Source organism: Lathamus discolor, chromosome 3, assembly GCF_037157495.1.
Source record: "Lathamus discolor isolate bLatDis1 chromosome 3, bLatDis1.hap1, whole genome shotgun sequence".
NCBI classification, from domain to species: domain Eukaryota; kingdom Metazoa; phylum Chordata; class Aves; order Psittaciformes; family Psittacidae; genus Lathamus; species Lathamus discolor.
The window spans coordinates 20,074,285-20,092,710 of NC_088886.1; the positions used below are offsets into that span (position 1 = coordinate 20,074,285).

Here is an 18,426-nt window from a genome sequence, read left to right on the forward strand (position 1 = left end):
ATGTTTTCCACGGACATACTGCTGCACAGAGCCCGGCTGCTGGAGTCCCAGCTCAGAGCTCCCTCTGTCCCACTGCTGAAAGCCCATGAACAGTAATGAATAAATCTGTTCCTGCTCACTTACAAATAGTTTATAAATGGTTCATAAATGATTTCTAGATGTTTTAATGAATAGTTAATCAATTATTGCAGGGTCCATCAGGTCAGCAGATTGCTTATAGCCATCAATTACAATGTCTGCTGATGAGCTTATAAGCATCAGTAGGACTCCACTGATGTCTGCATTGGGCTTGTAGCATCTATAAAGAGTTAATAAATAATTAATATATGATGCAAGTGCTTTTAACTAGAAGCTGTAGAAGGATATTGAAAAATGCATTCTTGGAAAGCTATGGGCAACACTGCGAGCACACATCTGTACCTGGATTTAAATCCCTGCCTCCAAGGAGCAAATTTGGCAGAGAGGTGCCAGCCCAGCCTGCAGGCAACCTAGCCACCTGAAGAGCAGCAAATTTCCTCCTTTCAAGGCAATCTGGTTGATTCAAGAGAAACTGTGCCTGGCATGGGCTGGGACAAAGCAGACCCTCCTGATGCCCTGTTGGAGCCTGGCGGTGGAACGCAGAGATGCCTGCACCAGGGATCTTGTCCACATCCTCTCCATCTGCTGCAGAAGCACCTTCTGTGCACTGGCTGCCCCAGAGAAGGCACTGAAAGCCAGGAAACATGGATGCTAGTAAAACCCAGAAAAATTCCCAGTTCTGTGGGGCTCTGGCCTGCACCTCTGGGCATGAAAGTGCTTTTCCCTTCTGGCCAAAGGATGATTTGGGGTGAGCTGTTACTCACCTGGCCTCAGCATCCCCCTCTGCAAAGTGGAGAGGATGACAGTGAAATGAAGTTTTGAGGAGCTGTGCACTATAGCCCCACAAGGCAGTAATGTATATGATGTTTGGCCTCCTTAACAGAAGTGCTTTATTATCATTAAACGCTGAGTGTTTCTGGATGATAAAAGCAATTAAGTGTAAAAAAAGGTAATGATCCATTCCATATTGCATCCAAAAGATATGAAAATCCCTCATAAAATTACCACCCAGGCACAGAATTGGACCTAAATATCTTTATAATGTAAGACAGAAAACTTTGCTTACAGTCGAAACATTCATAAGGCATTCAATTAGCCACCGGAGGGTTCCGTAGTATTCCCTAATTCTCCACAAGCATAGAGGCCATTATGGGAGATTCTAACTTTTTAAATTAAAGACAGGAGAATTTGGATAAAACCTGTTCCCAGGTTCACCCCAGAAGGTACATGAGGAGCAAATTTCATGCAGGTAAGGCTTAATTTACCACACAATTTAGTTCAGAGCCAGAGCAAGACTCTTCCTGCACATTTGCTGGGAGATCCTTCTGCGTGAGGAGGGACGGGTATGTGATGTACTGCTCTGTGAGCAGGTCCTGAGGATGCTCCTGGGAGGGCCTGGGGCACGGTGCCATCCCTTGTCCCCTCCTGCTCTCTCTGCAGACTCCACCACCCCTGCAATGTCCCCAAGCCCTTCCATAGGGATCCCATCCCCATAACAGCACCACTCTGGGGATGTCCATCATGGGGATTCCTGTCTCCCTTGCCCCTGGCCTGTGGGTGCTGGCAGCAGCCCTGCATGAGTGGCACTGGGCGTCTATGCCTGCAGCCTGTGCTGCCCCGCTGCTACTCAGTCCCTGCACGCTCCACCATGCATCATCGCTTGCCATGCCTAGGGACTAATTTAGGTTGGAAATAAGGTGTATATTTGTAACGGGTAGTTAATGGTGAGGGTAATTAATCACAGCAGCAGATTAGTGAGGGACATGATGGATTTCCTGATCTTGACATCTTTAAATCACAATCAGTTTCTCCTTCCAGAACTGCTCGGGCAGAGCCAGAAGCAACGGGCTCAGTGATGCATCGCCAGTCAAAACCTTCCCACAAACCAATGCCGCAGCGGGAGCCCTCATCCACATCCACCCTGCCACGGGGTACTGGGCTCTGCCACCTCAGGAGAAGGCAGCAGAGGGGAGGAGAACCTCCCTCCCCATCAGGGGCTTTGCTCACTTCCTCCTGATTTATATTTTGAAAGCCTTTCAATGGATCAAAATGTCAGATCTGTGGTGCTGCCAGGAAACACCATTTTCTTCCAATAAGCAGACAGCAGCAGGGCGTTTCATCTCCTGTACCTGCTCCGCTCCTCCAGCAGAGAGGCAGGACCGCACCTTCCCAGGGTGGCAGCACCTCTCTGTTCCTTTCAGGGTGGCACTGCCAGACCTCTCCCCTTCACCGGGAGAGCAGCACGCCAGCACACCCCCTTCCCTGCAGCTTCTTGGGAGCTGCATAGCCGTACACATCTGCGTGGGCATTTGTTTGCCTCTTCAGAGCTGCTCCACGCTATGATGTGGCTTCACGCAAGCATCGGCAGCCGGTCCCAAGAACCTGAACCTCCCACAACAGATTTCTCATGAGCGGCTTCATGATCACAGCAATACTTTAAAAATGAAGCCAAAGCCATGCCTTTCACTTTGCTTTCTGGCTCCCGAGCCTGCAAGACTGGCTTGGCTCACATGCAGAGCCTTGCTCTCCAGCTAGCAGTGATAGATGCTTCATGCTGGCTTCCAGTGCAAGCCAAAAACCTCCTGCAGCCACACAAGGGCCTGCTTCCTAGGTGGCAAGGATTGCAAGGCTCTTAGTGCAATCACAGGGGCCACCTGCCCCACACCCCAGCCTCCCCAGTGCTCCACAGGGCCTGGAGGACCTAGGCAGGCAGAAGCATCATGGGGAGCAGCTGTTTGAGCCCCAGCATAGTTCTGGTCTGTGGGGTGCCACCAGCACTCCCATCCTCCCTTGAGCTGGCTCGTACAGACCTCTGCATGAATCACCACGTGGGCAGGGAGGAACCAGAAGAGCTTCTCCTGACCCCATCCCGCTGCTGCACACCCAAACCCTTCCCATAAAAACCAATCCTGTGGCTGTGCATAGGAAAAAGTGGAGGGGGAAGGAAACCAATGAAAGGTGAAGTGAAAGTTAATATAGCCGCATAAGTGAACTCAAGACACTCAGCACAGGAGGAAGCAGGAAAGCGTAATGCTGAAAAGTACTTTATTTGCTGGAAAGCAAAGCTCTCTGCTACTTTCTCCTGAGCACTTGAAAACCTGGGCACATCCTGACTCCCTCAAGGCATTCCCTGGAAACCTCTGGCATTCCCTGCTCTCTGTGGGTACCAGACAAAGGGCATGCAAACTGTTTAATCCCACACTACAGCACATTTTGACGCTGCTGTTTTGCCAGAGCTGAGATCACTACAGCAGGGGCCAGCTGCAGCAGGCGAGGGAGGCAGGGCCACAGGCAGCATCCTCTGCCAGCATCCGCAAGCCCATCAGCATTTCATTTTACCCAGGGCAGTGTGTTAATCCCAGCAATGCTGGAAGTCAACATTAAAGCCACACTTTGGCATTTCCCAGCTTGCTGCTGCCCAAAGAAATAATGCTTACTGCATGTTAACATGGCAGGGCTGGGTGCCCATGATCCTTCTGCTGTGCCCAGGCGAGGAAGAGGATTGCTACAGTGCAGAGAGATTCCCTGCTGCAAGAGCAAGGGCTGGCTCTCGGGACACTTACATTCAGCTAAAAAATGGGAGGGGGAAGAGTGTGTTTACAAATATATGTATTCATATATCTATATGCATACATCTGTATGTAGGTCATCATGCTAAGTCATGGTGAGATAAAGTGGATCGGCTACAGTGCTGACATTCTAAAATTAGGTTTTATGTAAAATAAGCATTTGCTTCATGTAGGGTAGTTGGTATCAAAATTCATTTTCATCCTGACTTGTGCTACTGCTTGATATAACTGGGCAAAGCCCAGGGTGTTTGCGTATCATTGCCATCCATAACATATACATGGATTCATGACCCAGCTAGCAAGCTGAATTGCCTTGCAATCTTTTTTCTGCTGCAGAAAGCTTAATAAGCATATAAGTCTTAGCAAAAAGAGAACCTATGTATTTGCTCTGCAAGAAGAGCTCTTGAATGGAGTTATAGGAGCCAAAGCTTTGCATCAACTGCCTAACATTCATTAGCTCATGAAAGGGCTCATTTCTACAGGCAGAACCCATCATGTCCATGGAACCAACAGCAGGGCAGTAAATGTTAGTGGAGCTAACATATAAGCTACAGGACGGCAGTATAACATAGAAGCTACAGGACAGCTCAAGACTTCCCTTCCCACAGAAAAAAATCCCAGTGAGGTTACTTACTTCAGCTCTTTAACCAAATGCCTTTGGCAAAGGCACTTTACTGTTATTAAGAAGGCATAAATTGAATGTTTGCAAACATATACGTGTGATACCTCATGCTCCTGCAGGAACAGAGATATGGCTACCATCAACAGGCAGAAACAGTGATTTTAATAATGACTCCCTGGGGCTTTCCTGACATAGTGAGGAATGTGTCCCCACTGCAGCTCAGGTGCAGGGTTGAGAGCAGTGACCAAAGCCCATAAGTGGCTGTTGTGGGGTTACAGCACTTATTTCATGGAAACAAAAGGTCCATCACCAACAGAAGCCAGGGAACTAAGGCTGCTCACAGGGAGCAAGGAGAGGAGACAGGAACAGGATGGAAAGAGGCACCTGCTTATCCTCACACGAGGGGAAAATGAGCACGGTGGGGTTTCTGCCACAGAGCATCAAGGATGATGGGAAAGGCATTGCATGCACCAGGGACGCTGCTGAGAAACAGCCCTCTTCAAAAGACCTCCACCAGCCCTTAAAGAAAAAGCTCCTGACAAAAGATGGAAGCCAGCTAGCTCAGGAGAAGGAAGGTTTGGGTCTACAGACAGCTTTTCTCACAATGAGAGAGAGGTAACTATGAAGGACTGGCTTAAGAGTCCTGGATTTCTAGGGTCAGGGATGAGCTGTGACACCCTGAGGGAAAGAAACAGTTTGATGTAAACAAGAAGACGGAGATGTATCCACTGAAGGAAGAGCCTGAGCAGGTGTATGGAGGAATTAGGATCATTGGCGCAGCTGAGAAACCAGGTAGTTTTGGAATAAAAGGATCACATTGAGGGTTTGCTATACATCTCCCCGGGAGTCATTTTGGAGCAGTGCTGCTGGGGACAGCAATACTGGGGACTGATACCGTGTTGTAAGAGGCTGCTTTCCAGGCAGAGACTGAGGTCCAAATACTCAAATCAGTTCTGCTTTGATGTGGCTGGAGCAGACTTTCTACCTGCCAATCACAGAACTGACAGGAAGAGATGCTGCTTTTGTTTGCTTTTTAAGTTGAAAGGACATTATAAAAAAGCCAGCTGTAGAAAATAAGCTTGGAGTGAGCAGTCACCACTGGCTTCAATATAGCTAGAAAAACAGGCTGGTGAATGAGGGCTTCATCCTGAAGAGGAGAAACTGGATGAAGTGACCTCCAGCCTCCTCCACGTGGGTGCTTTTGGGACCGTTGGCCTCAGTTTCAACAGGTCTTGTTGGCAGCTCCAGCCAGCCCAGGAATGCACCTGGCTGAGGTTGCAAGGCAGGACCAGCACTGCCAAACGCAGCAGGGCCATAGGCGCCAGAGAGGGAGTAGAGCTGTTTAAGCCAAAGGACAGTGCTGTCACAAGAAGAGATGAAGATAAACTGGCAACGAATACTCAGGCTGGAAGAAGAAAAGATGGAACTTTGGGGCATCCCCAGTGTGGAGGACACAGAGAACAGGAACTGGGTTTTATTCCCAGCTTTTCCAGGGAGATGGCAGGACTCAGCACCTGGCACGCCCTGCAGGACACCGTATCCCTTGCCTCCCAGCTCCAGCAGAATGTGTAATCCCCACTTTATTTCATACACATGGTTTTTTTAAGACATATGTGGCATTTCCTTACAACTGTCAGCATCGACCTTCATAGCTGCCATGGTGATGAGCACCACAAAGCAGCCTATAAATAACATGAATGTGCCACATGCTGGCCTTTTTATGGGTCCCACTCTTTCTGATTTACTTACATGCAAGATATTTTACAGGACTACCCAATTAAGTTTGACAGCTGGCTGACAATGAAACCCAGCCCAGTGATGGCTTGCAGACAATTTATATTAAACCAGGTAACATGATGCAGAAGACCAGTAGAAGCTACTAGTGGTATTTTGCATTTCTACTTGCCGATACCATTGCAGGGTCCACCATGATCTTTACAGTAACATTCACTAAAGTCCTCGCATGCCACAGGAGACAAGCACAGCTCACCTCATTCAGTGCTGAGTACCAGCACAACACTAGGCTACAAGTTTTAGGAGAGACCCTTAACTCCCCCAGCCGCATGCATTGCGCAAACAGTCAGTCACAGGGTCCCACCGAGCTTCTGGGATGTTACAAGAACATGGAATGCCTGGTTGCATACATTTCGGCTATGACTCGATCTCAGCAGGTCACTCTGCTGTGAACGCAATGCAAAAGTGCTGTCAGCCACCCTGTACTATGAATTTTGTAGGAGGCCACTGTGGAACCAAAAGCCATCGGGGTGCCTTGGTGGCATTAGCACCCACAGCTGATCTGAACTCAGTCACTGCGTTTAGCAGTGCTGGCCCTGCTGGTCCCATCTTCTATCACCCAGGTTTCCACCACCTCTTCCAAGACAGACACTCCTCACACAGCATCTACCGTAAGTAATGTCTCATTCAGAGGTTTTCACCTGATACCTCTGTCATTCCAGCAATAATTCCTGTATTCCAGAGGAGGGAGGCAGAAACAAAACAGCAGACCCAGGGCTTCCATTGCTTGTGTCTCACGGCCCCTGGAAAGTCCCATTCCAGGAAAGCCTCTCTCACTCTCTGGACCTGCTTCCACTTTTTCTCCCAACCAAATAAACAGCCATGATGGACAACCCTCATCCCAGAGCTGCTTGAGCAGGCTGTCCTTCCCAGCTGGACGACATTTTTCTTACTCTCTCCCTGCACACTCCTCTACCAATGAGCCAGGCGAGAGCATCCCCAGCAGAGACAGCTGAAAAATGAGGTTATTTACTGTGGAAATAATTAAAAGTTGTTTTCTATGTTGCCCTCCAGGCAAGGCAGTGCCTGAATCCTGCTCCACCTCTTTTGGGAGGTAGGGGGAAGAAAGCCCCCGTAGCTTCTGGGGGAAAATACAGACTCCACACTTCCAAGTAAATGCAGGAGCATTTTTTCAGCCCTTTTCAGCTGGAGCCCAGTGCTGGATTTCAGGCCCACACATCCATGTTCATATTTTTGATCCCGAATGATTTAACAGCATTGAGGAAGTCAAGTGCCTCATAAAATCACATTCAGTCACTTGAAAACCCAATTTTCCAGCAATTTTTCAGACAAGGAAAGTTCTGATTGGCTGAGGATTGATGTTGAGCTGACACATGAACCTGGGTGCCTGGAAGGTTAATGAAGAGCAATGAGTCCCAGTAATGTGACCTAAACTACCCAAGCCCTGCGATTTTTTGACTTTAGGTTTATAAATTCCCCACAAATTCACATTAAGGGTGCCAGTTCTCTCCTCTCCTTCAGCATTTTCTCCTTTGATGTCTGCTGCATTTTCCAGTACTCTTTCTTCCCTCTTCCCTGCATGATTTTATCTTGCCTTTGCCAAGGAAATCATGTGCAGGGCAACTCTGCAAAGTTCTGTCACAACTATAAATTTCCCCGTACTCCCCCTGCTAGACTTGGGTGTGAAGAGGAAGTTCAAAGCAATGATCCTCTGTTCCCGTGAATTTAGGCAAGATCCATGTAGGACTGCGAGGCTTCACTGCCAGCTACACAGGAGGACAGAATTAATTAAGAAGTGATTAAGCTCCACCATGACCTCCATCCTGAGCCACGGAGGCACAAGCACTGCCCAAAGTCTGCGGGCACACGAAACTATGAGGCAAAAAAAAAGTGTGCTGGCTATTAGATTGTATGAGTTGTGTAGGTGCAGAAAACACGGGGAGAAGAGAAAAGCTAAAAATCAAAGGAGAAACCAAAGAAAACATGAGATCGATTTCTATCAATGAAGTTAGAACTGATCAAACCAGTGATTGTATGACTGTAACTGCAGAAGTGATGGAAGGGGTGGAAAGTACAAATTTTCCTTCCAGGGGAGCCCTAGCTGGCTCACTGCTGTGCCACACACCGAAAATCAGCAGCCACGCTCACTGAAATTTACGGTACATCAAGGGAATTCAAACAAGAGCAAACCAGAAGCTGGATATTTTGCAAAGGGATTAAAAGAAAGCTCTAAAATAGGAGCAAATTGCTGCACAGGTAAATTAATTATGTGGAAGCTGCCCAGGTAAGGGATGTGTAGCATCAATCAAAGCTTCATTAGCACCACTGATGTGCGGTACCAGCAGATTGGGAAGCCGAAGTGCAGGCACACAGCCTGTGCGAGGCAAAGGGAGGTGCTGACACACAGAACCACTATGCAGCAGGTTCTGGAAATGCGGAAAGCCAGGGAAGCTGTTGCCAGCCTGGATCTTGCTTGCAGAGGTAAACTGCAGCAGGAGCTTAAAATCCAGCTCTGGAAGAGAAACACAAGGTTACATTCAGCAGCAGGGAGCAGTTGCTTGGATGCAGAACTTGCCCAGCCTTAGCACAAGGAAATCTCTTGCATGCTGCCAGGAATCTCCTACACTTTTTAAATGCAGGCAAGTCCACAGGGGTTAACCCAGGCTGTCCTAACTTTAATAACACAAGAACTCAGGATCTTTAATAATAAAGCTTCTATCAGACTACACTTTAACCTTGCAATGTAAATGATGTGCAAGGGCAGGGGGTGGCTATAGACAAGCTAACCTAAGTTGCCCATCTCTGCTGCTGCTGCAGAAATGAACCCACAGGGAACAGAAAAGCCATCCCAGGGCAGGGGCAGCCAGCAGCCTGAGCTATCTGCTAATTGCTAAGGACAGCCAGGGACCTGGGATTTGCTATCTTGCTCCGTCTGGGGTATGGGAAGGGCGAGGGCATGCTCACACACTGCACGGTTTGCAAACACCACAGGGGGAAAAGTTCAGTTGAAATGCTTGAAGTGGGAAAAAGCAGCCACATTCAAGGATTAATAACAGCGGCTTTCTTCTGAACTGGAGTTACCAGCAAGACCCCAGAGATGTGCTCGCCTAAGCAGGTAATGCTGTGAACCGTTTCATGTGGTAAGCCCAAAAGCAACTTCCCAGAGGCTGTAACATGCTGGGTAGTGCAGCAGCTTTCTGCTGCCCACCTGAGCAAGGCCAAAGTGCCTTCAGGTGCACACAGCCCTGATGCCCAGCTATTTCAATAAAGGTTTAAATGCCAGGAGTGAAGCATGGCCTGCAAATGCACATGTTCCCATCTACTTGTGCAACAGCCGTTGCATAGGTAGGGAATGGAGAGACTTGTCTCATTCTGGGGCCACAGTGTTGCTCTGACCCTCCTCCTGGCCCTGAGACCATGCGAGGTTTGAAGAGAGCATTGTTTCGAAGATGCTTGTCGGTTTGCTCCCTCCAGCCTCACAACCTGAGGGAGGACCTCTTGGCCCCAGGGGAACGAAGGACTTATCCACTCCATGGGTGCAGGGACCTGTATCTGCTTCCAGACACTTCCTCTGAGAGAAGGAAAAGATACAAAGGTCTTATGGGAAGGGATGGAGATTTTCTTATGTATCCCAAGCATCAAACTCACATTCAAAGGAGGCTCTCTGAAGATGCTTTGCACAGCTGGGCTCTCACACGGGTTTATCTGCAGAGCTGTCACAGTCCAAGCCTCTGCTTTGCAGCCAGATTTTCATATTCTGTGCTGATTTCCCAAGGGTCTTCATTTGGGCTCATCATCCCCACAGGGATCAATAGGACTACAGCTGCCATCCTAGCATCTGCAGCCAGCTTTGATGAGCAGCAGTGTGGTCTGCTGGATAAAGCAAGGGATGGGAGCCAGGAGCACTAAAAGCCAGCCCAGCTCCTGCCAGGAGCCTCCACCAAGGGCTCAGTTGAGCTGATCAGTGTCTTCAGAGACATCCAAGGCATGTCCCAGCCAGGCATTAACATCAGTGACCTCGTGTCCGCCTGATGCTCAGAGGAAGCATCGAGAAGTCCTGTGGCTCCAGCAGGCAGAGGAAGCCAGGCAGTGGTCCACTCCCTTTACACCACACGGTAGCCCTTCCCTTGGCAGATGGCTCTGACTTGTGAAGCTGAACGCTGAGAAGTTACACTACCCATGGCCAGGATCAAGTGAGAGGAGCAAAATTAAAATAGCTGGCACAGTCCTACATCGTGGCAGCGAGGAGATGGCTGGAGACATCTCTTCTGCCTCAGCTCTACACTTCAGACTTGATGATCTTAAAGGTTTTTTCCAAACGAGTTGATTCTATAATTCTATGATTTGTGTAACACTGGGGAGAAGCCTTTCTGTGGATTAAGTGTGGTGTGTGTGGCTGGCTGCAGAGCCAAGCACTGCTCACTACCAGAGCCTTTCCAATCTCAGTGAGTGCTTCTGTTCCTTGCGAACCTGTTCTTTCTAAAACCCTGTGGAATTACAGGTCCAACAACTGGCTGTAACAGTTGTTACAGAGACCAGAAGCCACCTAAGACAGTACAGAGAATACACCCATAACTGTGGGTCACAACCTTGTATAGCATAGGCTGCGTTCCCTTTTGTGGGGATCCTGTGATCTACAACTGATGCACACTTTGTGTTTTGACACCACCACCCAAATATCTGTAGTAATGCCAGGTATAATCTACCTTCCTTTACTCTTAGCTCTGTGGTTGTTGTACTTGGATGTGCAATGCAGGCACTGCTCAGCACAGGGATTCAAGCCTGATTAGCACAGCAAGAGCTCTACTAACATAACCACACAGCAACACCATCCCAGCCCCTCTGATCTGGAGAAACTAAACCTGCAGGGAAACACATTTGTTCCCCCGGTCACTGCACAGAGCCATCTTCTCAGCAGGATCACCTTCGCCTTTGGCATCAACAGGATGCCGGCTTAGGCCCGCCAGCGCGTTTCCCTGCTACGTGCTCCTTCAGCTGTAAAAAAGCTCCAGGGGAAAAATTAAGGCTGCAGTTTGTCAGGTGTCTTTGTATGCAGTGATGAATTCTGCATCTAGTTATTAACCTCTTGCAAAAGCTCAGTGTTATCTTGTATGGAAGTAATATTAGGTTAAACAGCTGTTGATAACTTATCTCCCATTATCAGAGACTTCATTTGAGGCCAGTATTTACCTACATCCAAGAAGCACCACTGTATTCCCAATGGCATTCTTTATAGAGTCAAATGAGAGCAGCTTTTAATAGATCTTAGGTACTTAGGAGGCCCACATTACCCAAGTGCCTCCTAATCTTCAATGCATGGCACAAGAAAACTCACAGGAGGGACAAAGCCTGGCCACGGTGCACAATCTGGGGAGGAAACCTAACCTGGAGGAGAAAATCTAACTTTGGGGAGGAAACCTAACTTGGGGAGCATCTCCTGCAGACACAGAGGTGCTGACCCCAAATTTCCCATCTGCTGCCTTCTGCACCAACCAATCATGCTGCTGCTCCTTCCCGTCCTTGCTCCCTCTGAAGACAGGTCAACTATGGGCTAGCAGGTCCCATTAGGTCCCAACCTTTAGTATGACCCTTTCCCTCCCCTTTTTTATCCTCTAATGACAGTACTTCAATTCAGGGCTCAGAAGAGACATCCCCTGACCATCATTCAGACCTAGAACAGGTAGGTTCCTCTTAGCTGAGAGTGTTTGTGCTCTTGCTGTGGACACTGTTAAGAGCATCAGTGGCTTGCTTCATAGTATTTTTCCAGTGAGCCCATCCTCTTGTTTTTTTACCTTTGCTGGTGCTGTAACAGCATTGCAAAGCCTTAGGCAGAGACTGAGACCCCACTGTGCTGGATGTGGTAGAAGCAGAGATCAGAGAAAAGAATTTGCATCAAAAAAAGAAAGAGGTCCCTGCAGTCCAACTTCTCCCACCAGTGTTTATGGGGCGTGATCTTGTGCATGGGGCCTGGGATGGGGACTGGGGGTTCTGGGTTCAGATCCCAGGCATTTCTCATCGGCACAGGCACCTGAAGCCCCACACCACACTACCACGCAGACACACCCGGCACCCCAGTGTGTGCCACAGTGGTGTCCGCACACACAGCAGAGCTCCTGCTTTCCCTGGCCAAAGTTAGGACGTGTGAAGGCAGAGTTTCCCAGTGAGCTACACAGTCCAGGCTCTGCTCACAGCCTCTCCTCTCCTCCGCGTCACCACCGGTTCACACTGCAATGAGAAATTACACCTCAGCAATCGCGGGGCTGTTTTATTACACCATTGCAATTGGTGGAATCAGCTGAACTGAACCCATGATCTGCAAGCAAATGGCAGCCCTAGGAATGGCCGTGGGGTGGTGAGGGACTGTAGTTAAATGCTTAGTCTAAGCTGCAAGTGGCAGGTACATTGTAAGTGTGTCCCCTGACTCAGTACCCAACCGTGGTGAGTTTATAGCCTTCAATATTGTTACATTAATCATAAGGAATCTCCCAGTTCCTTGGAAATACAGCGACAAGCTCTCCGGGGCTGGTTTCAATAGTTTTATTCCTAGGTAATAGCTCTCTCCCTCATTTATAGCTATGTCTAGACACAAAGTGAAGAAGGTGCTATAAACACTTGATGTAAAAACCCTGTCTACCACCTAATTCCTACATTTCACATCCCAACCATGCACTGAGGACACGGGTATGAAGTCTGTGCTACACACCTTCCCAAGCCACCAGCCCTACATGACTGCAGCTTGCTGTCCTCAGCACCAGTGCTTGGCACGTCCCCAGGGGCAGCTCAGAGGATACCCAGGGGCAGGAGGCTGTATGCTCAAGTCCTACAATCTGCCTGAAGAAAATGGCCAGGTGGGAAAGCCATTGCATCTCACAAGATGCAATAGGAACAACTCTGCTCCTGATGGGACTTCTCAGCACTACCCTTCCAGGCACCCTCTAGCCACACAGGACAGCTTGAGGAGGAAGAAATCAAACTCACCTGTAAACAAGAGGAAAGGCAGGAGCTGTTTAATCCTTTTCTGGAAGATGTTAATTCATTATTGATCAAACCAAACAAAATAAACATAATTGTAATCCTAAACGTTCAAGGCCTCTCTGCATATCAAAAAAAGCGTTTACTACATTTAAATATTGTGTTTAATGCACCCATAGCTCCAATGACACTGCCCAAGTTATACCTCATACAGAGGGAGCTTTTCTACCTATTCAAGTCTCCCCAGGGCACCTGAAATAACTAAGGCCTCTGAGGCAGACAGAGGGGTGTGAGAGAGGTCAGGGAGGATATATGCCTGGGGATGACCCAGCATCACCAAGACTGCGCAAGTCACAGAGGAGAAGAATTAAACCATGACCCTGTGCAAGATGATGGCAATGCTGTCCAGGACCAAGCAGACAAGGGGGAGAGCTGGGGAAAGGGCTGATTATCACTATCACACCTCAGCTATGCCAGGCTAGCTCAGGACCAGACATCCTCACAGAAGTGTCACACACGTGCAGCATCTGAAACTTTGGCCTGTGGTCTTGCAGAACAGCTTGGCTGAGCCAGCTCATAACACCGGTGACAAATCCAAGAGCAAGCAGTCAGGGGCCAACGGCAAGTGAGCTGGTGACCTGCCTGAGGTGACTCCACCGCCAGCAAAGCTGGGGACTTCATCTGATGACAGTAGTTGTTGTCAATTGTTTTCCAGTTCTTGTGTGCATTCATGCACTGCACAGCACTTTGGAGCCTTCAAGATGAAAGGTACTTTCACCAGCATTTCAGTGGCTTGTTTCTTATTATAGGTTTGGTTTTGACACTCCCCCACCCTCTTGTCTAACTTTCTCTACAAAGCATTTCGCACTTTTTCATCTTTCTTCTGTGGTCCCTAGCCAGGGGAAGAAAAAAAAACCAAAACAAAACCAAAACAACACAGCAAACCCCCCTGTTTATATCCTCATTGGAAAGCTTAAGATTAATCAGACACAGAGGTCTGGGGATAGGAGACTTGCACAAAGGTGATTCTTTAACAAAGATATCTGCATACTTCTCTGTGAACTGCTGTCTTCAAAATGGCTTGGTGCTTAAGGAAAAAAAAGCCTTCGGGTTTTTGTTTTTAAGGAGTCTAGTGGATGTTTTAATTAAGTTGAATAGGAATTCTCAGAGTTACTTGAAGTGAAAATGTGAGCCTATAAGAGCTGCCTTTGAAGCTTGAGTTATGTTTTAAACACTTGATGAGTCCTGCAGAGCTGTTAATCCTTTTAGCATAGCTAATAGCTATTGCTAGATTGCTCATGAAATCCTGATTTGTTTGTGCCTCTGCCGAGCTGGAGGCTCCCTCCAAAATGGCAGCAGTCCACCCTGGCGCTGTTTGCACACGCCAGCCCCAGCAGCCCCCCACACCACTGGAGCTGGAGGGAAGAGAACACTCGGGGACCCCAGGGCAGGTGGCTGTCCCATGGGAGCCACGAGGGTCTCCCGTGATGCTGGACCTACTCTGAGGTGGCATCCCAGAGTTGTGCTCAGGTCAGAGGCATGTGTGAGCCACTTGGATCCTCTCCCTCAGGAATGGTCCCCAGCCCTGCAATCAATAGTGAGGCACACCGCAGTCCGTAGCCAATCCTCTGCCATGTCCAGAGTTGCTACCTTAAAATAAGAGCTTTGCTTCTCAAATATTTTGAGTTCATCTCTTTCCAGATCTGGAGAACCACACGTTGCGTTGTAAAACTGCTCCACAGCAATGGATTTGCTTAAGGGACAGGTAGGGAGGAACTGACTTTGGGGAAATGCAAATGCCTTCCACAAAGGATGCTGCAGGGAGAGATGAAAGCCAACTCCATTTGCATTAGTTCTGTAACTCTGGATGTTTTCCCTCTTCCGTTTAGACTGGAGTTCACACACACACACATGCACACACACGTTTTCTGCCACAGAGCTATTCCGCTGCCAGCTGCTCCTCCCAGGAGTCTTGAATAAATCCCCGTTTACACATGGAGCTACTTGTCAGAGCACCAGAAGGAACCTGCGAAGGCAGAGGGAGCATTCAGGTAGCTGTGATTCAGCAGAGCACTGCTGCAGCTCTTTGGGCCAGCACAGCCTTGCTCTGTACCCCTGTGCACGGGGCGGGGGGGGGAGGAGGGACCCTGAGCCTGCAGCAACCTATCAGTTTGTTAAAGCAGAAAAACAGGCACGGGAAAACACTCTCTCTCTGGATGTAGGTGCTAAATAACTGAATAAGCAGGGCTGTCTCCCAGGTTGGTACGTGTACACAGCACTCCTAGGGGCTATCCCTGCCTTTCACAGCAAGGCAGCAGAGGAGCTAGGGCGCAGATCCTCCACTGCTTGAAGAGCTCCTCAGAGCACCTGCAGCACACAACAGTGTGCCCAGAGCCAGACAGGGACATGGGAACGCAGCATGAGGGGCTCGCCTCCAGATGAGAGCTCCAACCGCAACACTGTGCCAAGCCACGCTCGCTTCCTCGGCTCACGGCTCTGAAACCCTCCTCCAGCACTTCCACAGTGCTCTCTGTTTATTCCCCTTGCTATTTGTTAAAGGGAGCAAGGGGATACTTCTCTGGCAGAAACCCTGCCAGGTGCAGGAGAGTTTAAGAACAGTTACACTCAGGCAGCCCCTGAAGCCACAGAGGTAAATGGGACAGGGCTGGAGATCCTCATGTTGCTAGTGTCTCGACCGGAGATGTTTTTCTATAACTGGCTTAAGCAGGCAGACAAACCCCTGCTTTCATTCTGATGGAAAAAGCTTTGTGTTGGGAAATAATAAAAAAGAAAAAAATATTCAGACGGGTCTACTGTTGGTTGCAGCAAAACCTGTAGAGAGCCCTAAAATTGCAGGATCTGTGCTTATTTCATCTTATGTTGGTGACGCTCAGGGGAAGGGGATTTCTGGCAGACTATTTTGCATGCAGTCACCAGTCTCCCACTCACATCCATTTCTGCAGATGAACCCAGGTCATCCTTTGCACCCAACAGGCACCCAGGAGAGAAGACAAGTTCCACCTGAGATGTGCAGCCAGCAGTGGACATCCTGCAGCCTGAATGCAGCCCAGCACAGCGTCAGCACTGGCACATTAAGGAGCTACCCTGGACATGTTGGGCCAACAAGCTCAGGAAACGGAGAGGGGATGGTACCAGAACTGGGCATTACAGTAGGCCCAGGAGAAGGCAGCTCACAACTAAAGAGGCATCCAGATTCCTGACATAACCACCATGGTGCACCTAAAGCCTTATGTCAGCTGTCTCACTGCCCAACAATGAGTATGACAGTGGCATGTCTGGAGTGAGGACTCAGGATCTGACCCTGCTCCAGCTAGGGATCATGAGATCAGGCTCCCCAGGTGATGTGCCGGGCTGAGCACGATTCCCACGTACACACTGATCAATACCCTACACCCATGGGAAGTCACAGTTCAGCTGCACAGCCTGGCTGCCCAACGGTGGTGACACTGCCACCATGCAAGAAAACAGTGGAAAAGGCTGCAAAACGGGGATGTTCCAGGTGCAGGAAAGCCCTCCTACCCCAAGTAAAAGCCACCTGAGAGCTCCAGCGAGGCAGGACCCCCAGCAGTACTCCTGTGCACACCTGGTCTGTGGGTGAGCAGCACCTTTGCTAGGGCGTAGGAGAGGAAAAGGTCCCACTCAGAACATGGTCAGCATCCCCAGGGCAGAGCCGAGCCCCGGGGAGTGCAGTGACCCCCGGGCTGTGCCTCCTCTCCGGCGCTCGCTATCTGAGGTCGGCTGGAAAGAGGCAGGGTTTCCGACTCGGAGACCGAGAACATCCCCTGCCCGCAAAGCGAGCATCCCGGCATTCAGCCCTGCTGCGAGGAGGGCTGGAGAGAGTTCGCATTCCCAGAGGAAAGAGATCAAGCACTGTTCTCGCATCCTCCGGCTGAGGCCTAGCTGGAGAGCATCCCTGCGACCGGGACGACACCGGCATCCCGAGGGTCGGGAGGCTCGGGTATGCCCTTCGGGGACACCCCGTCCCACAGGTCCCGGCCAGGGGCTCCCGGGCCAAGAGCAGTTTTCCCGTAGCCAAGTTTGGTCTAAAAGCAAGAGAGGTTTCTCCCGCATCATCCCAAGCAGCCGGCTCTGCTTCCCCCCGTCACCCGGCCGCCGACCCTCCTTCTGGGCAGCGCGCTGGCCGCAGCCCCCCGGCACCCCGCGCGGCGCTGCCCGAGCGGGACCACGGCCCCTGTCGTTGCCCCCCCGGGGTGGGTCGGGGAGAACAGGGCACAGCGGGGAGCGGAGGGGAGGGAGAGCTGCCGGCGGCTGGGAGCAGCCCGGGGCAGCCCCATCCCTGCAGCATCCGATGGCGGAGCGGCTGTGGGGGGAAGGGAGGAGGGAAACGGCGCCCGGTGGGACCGCAACGGGGAAAACTTGCGCCGCGTCCGGAGCCCGGTGAGGAGCTAAGGCAACGGGGGGGTGTTCGGAGCCACGCCGGGGGGTGGGTAACGGCGGGGGCCCCCGGCGCTGCCGGCCGTGCCTTACCTGCGGGAGCCGCTCCGGAGGCTGCAGCCCGCGCCGTAAATCCGTGTGCCGGGTGCGGAGCCGGGCGGGCGGGCGGGTGCCCCCCCCTCGGGGGGGCCGCGGAGCCCCGCCCGCCCGCCGCTCAGCCCCGCAGCGCCCACCGCCCCCGCCGCGCTGCCCGCCGCCCCCTCCCCGCCGCCCGCCGCCGCTCGCCGCTCCGCAGCCGGCCCCGCGGCCCCGCGCAGCGCTCCGCCGTCCGCGGGAGGCGCGCTGGGGGCGGGCGGCGGGGCGGCGCGGTGCGGGGCGGAGGGGAAGGGGGGCCGTGCCCACCGCCCTCCGCCCCGCGCCGCTGAGCGGGGCTGGGACCCACCCCGAGCCCCCCACTGTGTCCGCAGGACCCGTGCGGAGCCGTGTCCCCCGGGACCCCCGCTCCCGAGAGCAGGGGTTTCCCCCCCCCCGCCATCCTGAGGCCGGGGACCCCCATCCCCGTTCCTAGCACCCGAGAGCAACCCATCCTCCGGGACCCCGTCCCTTTGCAGCTGGGGGCTGGGACTGGCCCCAGACCTCGGGACTCCTGTCCGCATCCCTGCGACCTAAAAGCGACATCAGAGTCCAGAATACCTGCCTCCATCCCACCGTCTCCTTCCCCATCAAGGGAGGCTACGGTGAGTCCTAGAGCCCCGGAGTGCTCAGCCCCAACCCCTGGAGCTGATCTTAATGCCATAGGCCAGGATTCCCTGTCACCATCCTGGGGAGCTGTGATCAGAGCCCAGCACACTGTCCTTCAGCCCTTCTCCTGGCTGTCCCCCGGGGGTAGCCAAGCTGCTCTGCTGCAAAATGGGAAGGGGCTGCCCAGTCTTTTCCCACACCCCGTAGCCTGTCACCCCATAGCAGAGGTCCTGCACCATCCTATGGGGAGCCCAGCCCAGGCACATGCCCTGC

The 18,426-nt window shown here is 51.3% G+C and overlaps 1 protein-coding gene across 1 annotated transcript in view; it reads right to left on the bottom strand.

Moving 5' to 3' along the window:
• LOC136010864 (transmembrane protein 121-like) overlaps positions 1–17,570 on the bottom strand; it is a 36,293-nt gene extending 18,723 nt beyond the window's left edge. The window contains 1 exon segment of the mRNA XM_065672598.1: positions 17,506–17,570. The gene's annotated coding sequence lies outside the window, so the exon portion shown is untranslated.
• Between the last annotated feature and the right edge of the window lie 856 nt (positions 17,571–18,426).